Source organism: Bos taurus, chromosome 22 (genome assembly GCF_002263795.3).
Source record: "Bos taurus isolate L1 Dominette 01449 registration number 42190680 breed Hereford chromosome 22, ARS-UCD2.0, whole genome shotgun sequence".
NCBI classification, from domain to species: Eukaryota; Metazoa; Chordata; class Mammalia; order Artiodactyla; family Bovidae; genus Bos; species Bos taurus.
The window spans coordinates 11,312,206-11,325,466 of record NC_037349.1 but is presented as its reverse complement, the minus strand read 5'-3'; the positions used below and the strand labels follow the sequence as shown (position 1 = coordinate 11,325,466).

The 13,261-nt window shown below is 39.0% G+C and overlaps 1 protein-coding gene across 1 annotated transcript in view; it reads right to left on the bottom strand.

Annotated features, from left to right (window-relative positions):
• The window catches only part of CTDSPL (CTD small phosphatase like), a 121,356-nt gene that overhangs the window by 104,814 nt on the left and 3,281 nt on the right, over positions 1 to 13,261 (bottom strand). The window lies entirely within an intron of this gene.

The window sequence follows — 13,261 nt, the reverse complement described above, 5'->3', positions numbered from 1 at the left end:
ACAGTCCTGGTGAAGATGTGGAGAGACTGGCATCCTTGTTGTACTGGGCTTCAGCACAAAATGGTACAGCTGTTGTGGGACAGCAGGTATGGTGGTTGCTCAAAAATTTAAATATACAATTACCATGCGATGCCACAATTCCACTCCTGAATATACATCCCTAAGTACTGACAGCAGGGACTGAAACAAGTAATTGAATATCCACGTCCACAGCAGCAGTATTCACAATGGCTACTACATGGAAGCCGTCCAAGTGTCCACTGACATACGAATAAATACACAAAATGTGGTATCTTTTACATACCACGTCTGTAAAAAGATATCTAATACATATGTATTTTTCTCTCCCTCTTTCTCTCTCAATATAACCTTAAAAAGAAATGCTACAAATGGATTCTGGCATGCTACAAACGGATCCACCTTGAGGACTTTATACTAAGTGAAATGTCAGTCATGTAAAGACAAATACTGCCTGATTCCACTTAGAGGGACAATGGGCAGTTATTTAACAGGTACAGCGCTTCAGAGTTTCAAGGTGAAAACAGTTCTGGAGACGGATGGTGGTGATACACTCACAACAACACGGATGTAGTCATTATCACTGAATTGTATACAATTTAGAATATACAATTATTAAGTAAATTGTAAGACAGTAAATTTAATGTAAAGTGTGTTTAACCACAAAAAAATTGGAAAGTCAAAGACATTGCTTAGAGGATGAAAAGACAGGTCACAGACTAGGATAAAATATTTGCAAAACACATATTCAGCGAAGTACTTGTATCCAGAATATATATAAAAAAAGCTCTCAAACTCAATAATAATAAATCAAATAATCTACTGTTTTTTTAAATTGGTAACAGTACGAACAGACACCTCGCCAAAAGGTGAATGGCACATAAAAAGAATATCAGCGTTATCAGTTGTTAAGAGAATAGAAATTAAAACCCCAACAAAATACCACTAGTTGTCTGTCAGAATGGCTAAAATTTAAAAACTGACAATGCTAAGTAGGTGCTGATACCGAGCCACTAGAAGAGTCACACACGACCGGTGGAGATGCAAAACAGCACCGCTACTCTGGAGAACTGTTTGGTAGTTTTTTTAACAATAAAGTTAAATATATACTTTCAAACTGGCACACGCATACAATCAAATACTATTCAGCAAGAAATACCAACAAAGAACTGATACAGGAAACCACCTGGAGGCGCTTCAAAAGCATTTTGCTAAGTGAAAGAAACCAAACGCCCAAGGCTCCAGACGGCATGATTCTGTTTAGATGAAGTTTCAGAAAATGGAAGGAAGCGGAGAGAAGAGAGAGCTGTTCTGGGCTGAGTGTGGAAGGCAGGTAACGGCGAAGGGGCACAGGGGTTACTCTGTGAATCATGGAAATGTTCTCTATCTTGATTACAGAGGTGGTTACATAGCTGTATGAGTTTGGCAAAGCTCACAGAACTTTCCAACTTTTGTCGTTATTGCTAAGTCGCTCTTCGAGTCAAGCTCTTTTGCAACCTCATGGACTGTAAGCCCACCAGGCTCCTCTGTCCATGCGACTTCCCATGTAAGGATAGTGGAGTGGGTAGCCATTCCCTTCTCCAGGGGATCTTCCTGACCCAAGGATTGAACCTCCATCTCCTGCACTGACAGTGGATTCTTTATCACTGAGCCACCTAGGAAGCTTTCTAATTTTGGGTTACATCAAAAAGAATGATTTTTATTATATGTAAGTTTACCTTATTAAAAAACTTAAAAAAAAATCAAGAAGTCAAGCCTGTGCAGTGAAACAGAGTATCCTATGGGATAGAAAAATTCATGCTCACCAGTAAGTACTCATACCCTTGACAGAGTTAACAGCTCCTCCAACTGTATATGCCTGGTGGATGACTAACATGAAATGTGTTTGTTCTAACCAAAGCAAAAATTAAATCTGTTAAACTGTTGCCTCAAAAATGGGGTAAGAAAATACGGCTCTGATGGAGGTCTATGGAATTAAAGTCATTGGTTTCTGATCTGGACATGACTGAGTCAAATACTCAGAACAGATTTATGGTATGCTGAGCACGGAAGCTGGCTCCTGGACAGGACGCAGAGGGAGACATCACACATAACGCTGACTACAGGATGCATGTTTACTGGAACACTGACTTCACTTTGACACCGAAAGGCTACATTTATTCAAGCTGTGTTGACAAAGGAGTGTGGTTTGTTCTTCCAGATACCCTGAAACACTGAAAGCTTAGGTTAAACACTAATTATGAAAGGTAAGAATAGCATCAACCATCACACACTAAGCCACTTCTCTTCACTTTTTAAAGCGCTTTGAGTACCAGGATTTTAAAACATTTTTGGCAAGTAGCCTTAATACAAGTTATAATTACAAAGAAATCTTTCAGTTTTTAACTCAAAGCAGTTTTTAACTCAGAATCAAAATGAGTGATTACTTAGGTGATTACATGATCCTTAGCGTCCATACAGACCACTGTTTATCAGGCCCTGGTTTCAGAGAACTGTGCCACCAGTGTTTTCCGTGCTGACCCCAAATACAAAATTGCCCACATCCTAACCCAGTGCTACAGGCGGTTCCTAAGCCTTTGCTCCATTATGTGCTATTTCAAAGTCATAAGTGTAAATATTTGCCTAATTTAATTTTAAATAAAGCACTGACTATACATTCTCATTTTAAAAATAGTAAAATAAACGTTAAAAGAGTAAAGGGAAAGATACTATTTAATGATAGTAGATTTTTAAAAAGAAAGCTGGGTCATTAAAAATATTGAACTTCAAATGTCTGATAAATCATGATTTAAAATCTGGAAAATAAGTTCCAAGGTAAATATTATACCTCAACATTTCCCAACAGAATCCTGACATTTCCCTTGACCTTAGCATCATATATTACTGCCAAAGCAAGTGAAAAACATATTATATACGTATATGTAAATCTAGAACTGTTTGTGGCCAGAGTGTTTCTTGACTTCTGCCAATTCCTGGCTGAAAGGACTTAGTGAACCCATTGGCCCTATCATGTATTCCCCTTCCTTCACTGCCGAAAGAGAAAAAGTCACTGAATTTCACTGAAAGAGAAAAAGCCACTGGCTTCACTTCTGGGTATATATCCAAAGAAAGCAAAATCACTATCCCAAAGAGGTGTCTGTACTCCCACACTCATTACAACATTATTTATAATAGTCAAGACATGGAAATAACCTAAGTGTCCACTGTCAGATGAATGGATAAACAAGACTCTTTTTATATACACACACACACACACACACACATATATATATTCACATATATATTATATAAAGGAATATTATTCTATCATAAACAGAAGTTGTAACAACATGGATGGACCTTGGGGGCAAGACATGGTAAATGAAATAAGTCAGAGATGGACAAAAACTTTGTGATCTCATTTATATGTGGATTCCAAAACAAAACCAAAGTCACAGAAAAAGAGATCAGATTTGAGGTTGGCAGAGGGTGAGGGGCAAAGGAATTGGGTGAAGGTGGTCATAAGGTACAAAGCTCCAATTATAAGATAACAAGCAACAGGCATCTAATGAGCAACATGATCACTAGAGTTCACAATGCTGGGTGGTATATTCATAAGTCGCTAAGAAAGTGATCAATGCAAAGAAATAGAGGAAAACAACAGAATGGGAAAGACTAGAGATCTCTTCAAGAAAATTAGAGATACCAAGGGAACATTTCATGCAAAGATGGGCTCGATAAAGGACAGAAATGGTATGGACCTAAAAGAAGCAGAAGATATTAAGAAGATATGGCAAGAGTACACAGAAGAACTGTACAAAAAAGATCTTCACGACCCAGATAATCACAATGGTGTGATCACTCACCTAGAGCCAGACATCCTGGAATGTGAAGTCAAGTGGGCCTTAGAAAGCATCACTACGAACAAAGCCAGTGGAGTTGATGGAATTCCAGTTGAGCTATTCCAAATCCTGAAAGATGATGCTGTGAAAGTGCTGCACTCAGTATGCCAGCAAATTTGGAAAACTCAGCAGTGGCCACAGGACTGGAAAAGGGCAGTTTTCATTCCAATCCCAAAGAAAGGTAATGCCAAAGAATGCTCAAACTACCACACAATTGCACTCATCTCACATGCTAGTAAAGTAATGCTCAAAATTCTCCAAGCCAGGCTTCAGCAATATGTGAACTGTGAACTTCCTGATGTTCAAGCTGGTTTTAGAAAAGGCAGAGGAACCAGAGATCAAATTGCCAACATCTGCTGGATCAAGGAAAAAGCAAGAGAGTTTCAGAAAAACATCTATTTCTGTTTTATTGACTATGCCAAAGCCTTTGACTGTGTGGATCACAATAAACTGTGGAAAATTCTGAAAGAGATGGGAATACCAGACCACCTGATCTGCCTCTTGAGAAATTTGTAAGCGGGCCAGGAAGCAACAGTTAAAACTGGACATGGAACAACAGACTGGTTCCAAATAGGAAAAGGAGTTCGTCAAGGCTGTATATTGTCACCCTGCTTATTTAACTTATATGCAGAGTACATCATGAGAAATGCTGGACTGGAAGAACACAAGCTGGAATCAAGATTGCTGGGAGAAATATCAATAACCTCAGATATGCAGATGACACCACCCTTATGGCAGAAAGTGAAGAGGAACTCAAAAGCCTCTTGACGAAAGTGAAAGTGGAGAGTGAAAAAGTTGGCTTAAAGCTCAACATTCAGAAAACGAAGATCATGGCATCCAGTCCCATCACTTCATGGCAAATAGATGGGGAAACAGTGGAAACAGTGTCAGACTTTATTTTGGGGGGCTCCAAAATCACTGCAGATGGTGACTGCAGCCATGAAATGAAAAGACGCTTCCTCCTTCGAAGGAAAGTTTTGACCAACCTAGATAGCATATTCAAAAGCAGAGACATTACTTTGCCAACAAAGGTCCATCTAGTCAAGGCTATGGTTTTTCCAGTGGTCATGTATGGATGTGAGAGTTGGACTGTGAAGAAGGCTGAGCGCGGAAGAATTGATGCTTTTGAACTGTGGTGTTGGAGAAGAATCTTGAGAGTCCCTTGGACTGCAAGGAGATCCAACCAGTCCATTCTGAAGGAGATAAGCCCCGGGATTTCTTTGGAAGGAATGATGCGAAAGCTGAAACTCCAGTACTTTGGCCACCTCATGTGAAGAGCTGACTCACTGGAAAAGACTCTGATGCTGGGAGGGATTGGGGGCAGGAGGAGAAGGGGACGACAGAGGATGAGATGGCTGAATGGCATCACTGACTCAATGGACTTGAGTCTGGGTGAAGTCCGGGAGTTGGTGATGGACAGGGAGGCCTGGCATGCTGCGATTCATGGGGTCGCAAAGAGTTGGACACGACTGAGCAACTGAGCTGAAACTGAACTGAAGAAAGTGAATCTTAAAAATTATAATCATAAGAAAAAAAACTGGTAACTATGAGGTCATGGATGTTCAAACTCACTGTAGTAATCATTTCACTATATGTGTGTATATGTATGTATGTCACGTCATTATGCTGTATACCTTAAACTTCAATAGTGTCACATGTCAACTGCATCTCAATAAAACTGGGCTGAAAATAAACAAATGCTCCAGAGTTAAACTTGAGGCTGTGTAGTCCTACGTTTGCATATGGACTTCCGCTGTGACGTGGGCCACTCCAGTCAAGTGCAGTCTGGGGCAAATTTTGGAAGCCCCCAGACCTACGTCCAGGGCAGCACAGACAGAAGAACAGTTTTCCAGTCACAGGCCAGAGAGCTCTGTCTAGTAGTAACCAGCAGCGCTAAAACCAGAGATAAGCTCCTTTGTGTTTACCCCAGGAAGACATTTCTATCTACTTAAATGGATGCTTTCTCAATTGAGAAACAAAATGAAAGATACGATACAGGTTTAAACCTGCTTGCCAATCAAACAGAATATTAGATCAAAAATACATCTAACTCAGGATATTCGAGAATGCTGATCTAAATTCTGGTGTTAAGACGAAAGCTTAAGAATGCATCCTTTGAAGGCTGGCTCAACAACAGTTGTCACTGAAGCCCCACTGATCTAGACTTGATTTCACACTGAATTCATTATCATTTCTCTTTTTCAGGGACAATCAAGATTCTCAAAGCACTAACCCAATTTGACTTTTACATCAGTCACTAGCACTTTGCTGAAATAAACCTTTAAAGGGACAACTCTGCAATTCTAGTCTTCCTTAAAACAATTTGGATAGGTCTAAAAATTAATCAGGGGACTTCTACTTCCAAGAAGATGGAGTATAATTCTTCCTAATCTGTCCACTAGTACAACTAAAAGCCCAGTTTATAGAGCAAACACAAGCTGACTGAAAGGTGGGGGAAGAAGGCAGAGCAGGGAGGGAGCTGAGAACTTAAACCAAGGCTGGTGACCCCTGGGTTTTCTTTTGCCTCATATAACCCAAACTCAGAGCCAAAGGAGCTAGATATGGGCAAAAATCAACAGCTGCTGATAAAAAAAAAAAAAAAAAAAAAAGTCCTTTCAGAAGCCTATTCTTTGTAACCAAAGGACCAGAAAAGGGACAGTCTAGCAAGACAGGAAACTTTCAGATAATAAAACTGCTCTGCTGCAGAGAACACCACACACGCACACACTGTGGCCCCAACCCCACCGAGGTCAGCAAACCCCAAAGGGCATGTAGATCTCCACCCCCACCAGGGTATAAGGAGGCACCCCCCACCCTGCTGGGGCAGTGGCTGAGAAAGCCATGTGGGGAGAAGGGACCTTCACTCCTAACTGCTGGTAATGGGTCCCTCCCTCTCCCAGTGGTGCCAGTGAAGACCATGTGGCTAGCCTGGACTTCCATTCCTACCAAGGTGTCAGAGGAGGCCAAGAAGATTCAGGGTTTTTAGCCTCACCCACTCCCACTACAGAGATCATGTGGGAGCTGAAACTCCCTTCCTGCCCATCAGTTTGTCAGGAGAGGTCAAGTGGAGATCCTGGACTTCTACCTCTCCCTGGCAATAATGGGGCAGTGTTTCCCCTTCTCTGCTGGAGCAGTGTCAGAGAAAACCAACTAAAAATGAAGCTTTAAATAAGACACAGACTCTCATAACATGATAAGAAAAAGTCCAGATTTCAACTGCAATTCACTTGTTACACCAAGAGCCAGAAGATCTCAAACTCAACGAAAAAAAGACAATCGAGGCCAACACCAAGAAAGCTATTACAATTACCTGACAAAAATTTTCAAGCAGCTATGGTAAAAGCAATTAGGAAGATATTGAAAACAAATGGAAATAGAAAGCCTCAGCAAAGACACAGCAAGTCTTAGCAAAGGAAAACAAGACATAAAGAAAAACTGAATGGCAAATTTTAAGTGAAACAAAAGTTGAAATAAAAAACTTGTGGATAGGCTCAATAGCAGAATGGAGGGGACTAGGAGCAAATCACTGAACTCAGAGATAGGACAAAATTACCCAATCTGAATCAACAGACAGAAGAGTTTTTTTTTTTTTTTTAAGAGTAGTTGGTATTGATAAACCTGTGGGCCTGTAACAAAGGACCTCATATTTGTGTCATCAGAGTCCCAGGAGAAGAGGAGAAAAGAGCAGGGCTAAAAAAGTACTTCAGAAAATAAAGGCTGAAAATGTCCCAAATTTTGTAAGAGACAACCTTACAAATTCAAGAAGCTAAGTGAATCCCCAATAGAATAAACCTGAAGAAATCCACACTGAGACATATCATAACTAAACTTCTGAAAACTAAAGATGATACAGATACTTTGGAAGACAGTTTGACAGTTTCTCACAAAACAAAAAGCCTTCTCACCATACAGTACAGCAACGGTGCTCCTCAGCATTTACCCAGATGAGCTGAAACCGTGTGGGGTCAGTGTTACACGGGAACACTTTCTGCTCAGTTTTGCTATGAACCTAAAACCATCCTAAAAAATAAAGCCCATATTAAAAAACAACAACAACAAACATTGAGGACTTCCCTGGTGGTCGAGTGGTTAAGAATCAGCCTGCCGGTGTGGAGGACATGAGTTCAGTCCCTGGTCCAGGAAGATTCCACATGCTGTGGGGCAACCAAGCCTGTGCATCACAACTAGTGAGCCTGTGCACTAGAGCTGGGGAGCCGCGGCTACTGAAGCCCGCATGCCGCAAAGCCTGCATGCCGCAATCGGAAGCCTGCGCACCGCAACTGCAGAGTAGCCCCGGCTCGCAGAAACCAAGACCCAGCACAGACAAAATTAAATAAAATAGCTAAATTAAAAAAGAAGTTTTCTATAAAATAATACATTGAACTGAATGAAGATGAAAATATAACATCAGAATTTGCGAGATATTGCAAAAATAATACTAAGAGAAAAACGTGTGGCACAGTATGCATATGTTAGGAAAAGGAAACGTCTCAAATCAATAATCTAAGTTCCCTTCCAAGAACCTAGAAAAAGAGCAAAATAAACCCAAATCAAGCATAAGGAAGGAAAATAATAAAGAACAGAAAAGATATCAGTTGACTTGAAAACATTAAAAGTGGTAGAGAAAAATCAGTGAAATACAAAATGGGTCTTTTTTTTTTTAAAGATCAAGAAAATTGAGAAACCTCTATCAAGTCTCACCAAAAAATAAGATGGAAGACACAAATTACCAATATTACAAATGAAAGTGGGGATGTTAGAAACAGGGGCTGTCTCTTCAGACCCTGCAAGCATCGAATAGATAATGAGGGAATAATACTATGAACAATTCTACACACAAATATGACAACTTCGATGAAATGCATCAAATCTCAAAAAACAAAAATGACACAACTTATCCCATATAAAAGAGATGATCTGAATAGCTCTATAACTATTAGAGAAACTGAATTTGTCATTTAAAAATTCCACCCAAAGAAATCTCCAGGTCCAGACGATTTCACTGGGAATGAATACCAGTATTACACAATCTCTTCCAGAAAAGAGAACAGAATACTTTGCAATTTACTTTACAAAGTTGGCACCAAATTAGATAAAGACCATACCCAAAATGAAAAGCATAGACCAATATCACTCATGAATACAGATGCAAAAATCCTTAACAAAATGGTGGCAATGAGAATTCATTAATACACAAAAAGAATTACATACAAAATCATGAGGCTTATTCTAGGCATACAGGATGGTTCAATATTTTAAAATCTATCAGTGTAATCTACCAGATCAATAGACCAAAGATGAAAACTCACATGATCATATCAATTGATACAGGAAAAACATATGACAAAATTCAACATCCATCTCTGATAAAAACTCTCAGAAAAACTGGAATACAGGAGAACTTCCTTAACCTTTTAATAAAGACATACACACACATACATACACAAACAGCCAACAATAGCCAACAATATACTTTTACAACAGTAAAAGACTGAAATGGGAACAAGGTAAGGATGTCCATTCTCACAACTCTTATTCAGCATACTTCTCTAAGTTTTCATCGACACAATAAAGAAAAAGAAATAAAAGGCATACAAATCAGAAAGGAAGAAATAGAAATGTTCTTATGTGATGACATCTTAAAAGCCTTCTATGTTAAAAGCCTCAAAAAACATACAAAGTCTCTTATAACTAATAAGTGAGTTCAGTATAGAGGACATAACAAAGACATACAAAATTAACTGCATTCCTATATACTAGTACCGAACGTGTGAATACCAAAATTAAAAACATAACTAAAATCACTCAAAAAAAAAAAAAAAAAAAAGAAACATGTAACCACTTAGATTGGAGAAGGCAATGGCAGCCCACTCCAGTACTCTTGCCTGGAAAATCCCATGGACGGAGGACCCTGATGGGCCGCAGTCCATGGGGTCGCTAGGAGTCGGACACGACTGAGTGACTTCACTTTCACTTTTCACTTTTATGCACTGGAGAAGGAAATGGCAACCCACTCCAGTGTTCTTGCCTGGAGAATCCGAGGGACGGGGGAGCCTGGTGGGCTGCCGTCTATGGGGTCACACAGAGTCGGACACGACTGAAGCGACTTAGCAGCAGCAGCAGCAGCAACCACTTAGATACGTATCTAATAAAAACATTAATAGGACTTGTATGCTGAAAACCTATACAACCCTGATGAAAGAATCAAAGAATACCATATCTCAATAAATGGAAAGACCACGGTCATGAACTGGAAGATTCAATATAGTGAAGATGTTAATTCTCCCCAAACTGACACACAGGCTTAATTTGATTCCTATCAAATCTCAGCAAGCTTTCTGTAGATAGAGACAAGATTATTGTAATATATATGTATATATAGAATATATAGAGAAAGGAACTAGAACTACTAAAACAAAAGACAAAATTTGGAGGAATCAGGCTATTCTATCTCAAGACTTAATATACAGCTACAATAACCAAGACAGTGGTATAGGCAGAGGGGACAGACACATAAATCAGTGGAATAAAATAGAAAACTCAGAGACCTACACAAATACGACGCGCTGGTTTTTGACTGATACACTGATTTGAAATGCAAAAGAAACTCAAAAGAGGAAGGAAAGCCTTTTCAACAAATGTGGCTAAAGTGATTAGTCAGTCAGAGACAAAAAACTTAATCTAGTTGTGGTTCCCTGACGGCTCAGATGATAAAGAATCTGCTTGCAGTGCAGGAGACTCAGGTTCAATCCCTGTGTCGGGAAGATCCCCCGGAGAAGGGGGATCTCCAAGTATTCCTGCCTGGAGAATTCCACGAACAGAGGAGCCTGGTAAGCTATGGTCTATGTGGTCAAAAGAGTCAGACACAATTGAGCAACTAACACTTTCACTTTCACCTTACAAAAATGAAATCACAACAGATAATGGTATTAAATGTAAAACATAAACTACAAAACTTTTGGGAAGAGCATATGACAAAACACTCAGGTCTAGTGTGAGATAAAGGGTTCTTAGACTTGACCTCAAAAGCACAACCAATTGAAGGAAAAATTGATATATTAAAAACTTTTGTTCTGCAAAATACTGTGTAAGGAGGATGAATAGACAAGCTACAGATAAGGAGGAAATATTTGCAAACCACATACCTGATGAAGGACTAACATCGAGAATTGAAAAGAATTCTCAAAACCCAACAGTGAAAGAAATATCCAATTAGAACATGAACAAAAGACAAGAAGGAACATCTCATCAAAGAAGATATACAGAAGGAAAAAGCACATGGAGAGAAGTTCAACATCATTAGCCATCAGAGAAATCCAAATTAAAACCACAATGAGATACCACTACACACATATCAGAATGATTAATACAAAAAGGTGATATCAAACACTGGTGAGGATGTGGAGAAATTAGATCTTTCATGAATTGCTGGTGAGATTATAAACTGGTACATTTAATTTGGAAAACAGTTTGGCAGTTTCTTTAAAAAGCAAATATGCAACTACCATATGATCCAGCAATTGCATGCCTGGGTACTTTTCCTGGAGAAATGATGACTTCTCTTTACTCAAAAACCTGTCCACTAACGTTTATAGCAGTTTTATGTGTAATAGCCCAAATTTAGAAACGATTAGATGTTCTTCAAAGAGTGATTGGTTAAACTGTGGTATATTCATGTCATGGAATACTATTCTGCAATAAAAAAGAAGAAAATACTGATATAGGCCACAACCTGACTGAAAATCCAGAGAATTAAGCTGAATGAAAAAAGTCAACTCCAAAAGATCACACTGTTTGATTCCATGTATACACATTCCTAAAATGACAAAATTTCAGAAATGAAGAACAGACGAGTGGTTTCCAACAGGCTGAGAAGGAGTGGGAATGGAAGAGAACTAGGTGTAGTTATAAAACGGCACCATGAGGGATCTTTGAGCTGATGGAATTCTGTGTCCTGACCACACCAATGATTTTGTACAAAGGTTTGGCAAGATGCTAACATTAGTGGGAACTAGGTAGGGGGGTCAGTGTGACTGCTTACAGCTGCATGTAAACTTAAGAGTCATTTCTGAATAAAAAGTTTAATATTAAAAAGTTAATCAAATTGAATCTACTTCAAATTTGTTCCACCATCTGAAATAACTATTGCTTCCAAGAATCTTCTCCTTGATGTAATTTTGTTAGCAGCCCAAAGGTTAAAGGTTTCTGAGTTAAGCTTAAGTGTTGCAAACATGTGGAGGAAATATACCTAGTATCCTGGGCCAAAAATCTGCCAAAACAAACTTGCCTACAGAAATCTCATCAAGGGACATGCATTAGCTTACAGAATAATTAACTGTTCAGCAAGAACTGATATGTGCTTGATAATGTTGCATATTAATTGAGAGGCTTTTGTTTTATTATTATTCAACTCCCTTTAATTACTTATTTTCCTCCAAATAGCTATGGGAAATTTCCTTTCGTTAAAAAAATTCATCTGTAAAACACAAGGACATTTTCATTAATATTTAAACAAAAAGGCAAAGTTCCCTCACTTTCCAGCTCAGTCTTTTCCCCAGGGAAAATCACTGTTGTTTGTTTGAAGTATTTTTTCAGATTATTTTTTGTGTGTCTCTAGACATATGTACAGTTTTATGTCTGTGTGTCTGATATTTTTTAAAATACAGACAGGATCACACTGTTTATATTATTCAATTACTTTACCCCCACCCTGCTTTAAAATCTCTTGGAAATGTGCATGTTAGTATCCTTAGATCTAATTTAATTCATTCTTTCTAAGTGCCTTATAGTATTTTGTGGTATTGACGTACTACAGTCTAATCCTTTGGCACTTAGGATGTTCCCGATTTTTTATATTGCAAGCAATGTAGACATTGGTGAAAATCCTTGTATGTGTTTCCTGTAGCATATATAAGGCTTTTTCTCTAGGACAGAAACCCAGAAGTATACCTGACTTCACAGGTATCACCAATATTGTTGATTGGCTGAGATTATACCCGTTCCCACCTATTCCCAATTATCTTCTTTCCTGCGTCCAAACCAAAGGTTGGAGTGACTATGTGACCCAGTTCTGGCCGATTAAACATCACCAAAAGTTTGCTGGGTGGTCCCTAGCAATATTTGTGCTTTCCAGTTAAAAATAGCTGGACCTTTTCCCTTCCCTGAAGGTGGCTATGGTGTTTGGAGGGGTGGCAGCCACATTACAACATGTAGTAAAGTTAAGGGAATCACAGTGATGTCAGCTGTGATACTAATGAGTTGCTGAACTAAAGCTATCGACAGGTACCTCCAGACTGCTTGCTATGTGACAAGAATAAACCTCTGCCAGGTTAAGCTACAGTGTTAAGTCTGGTTTTCTATTA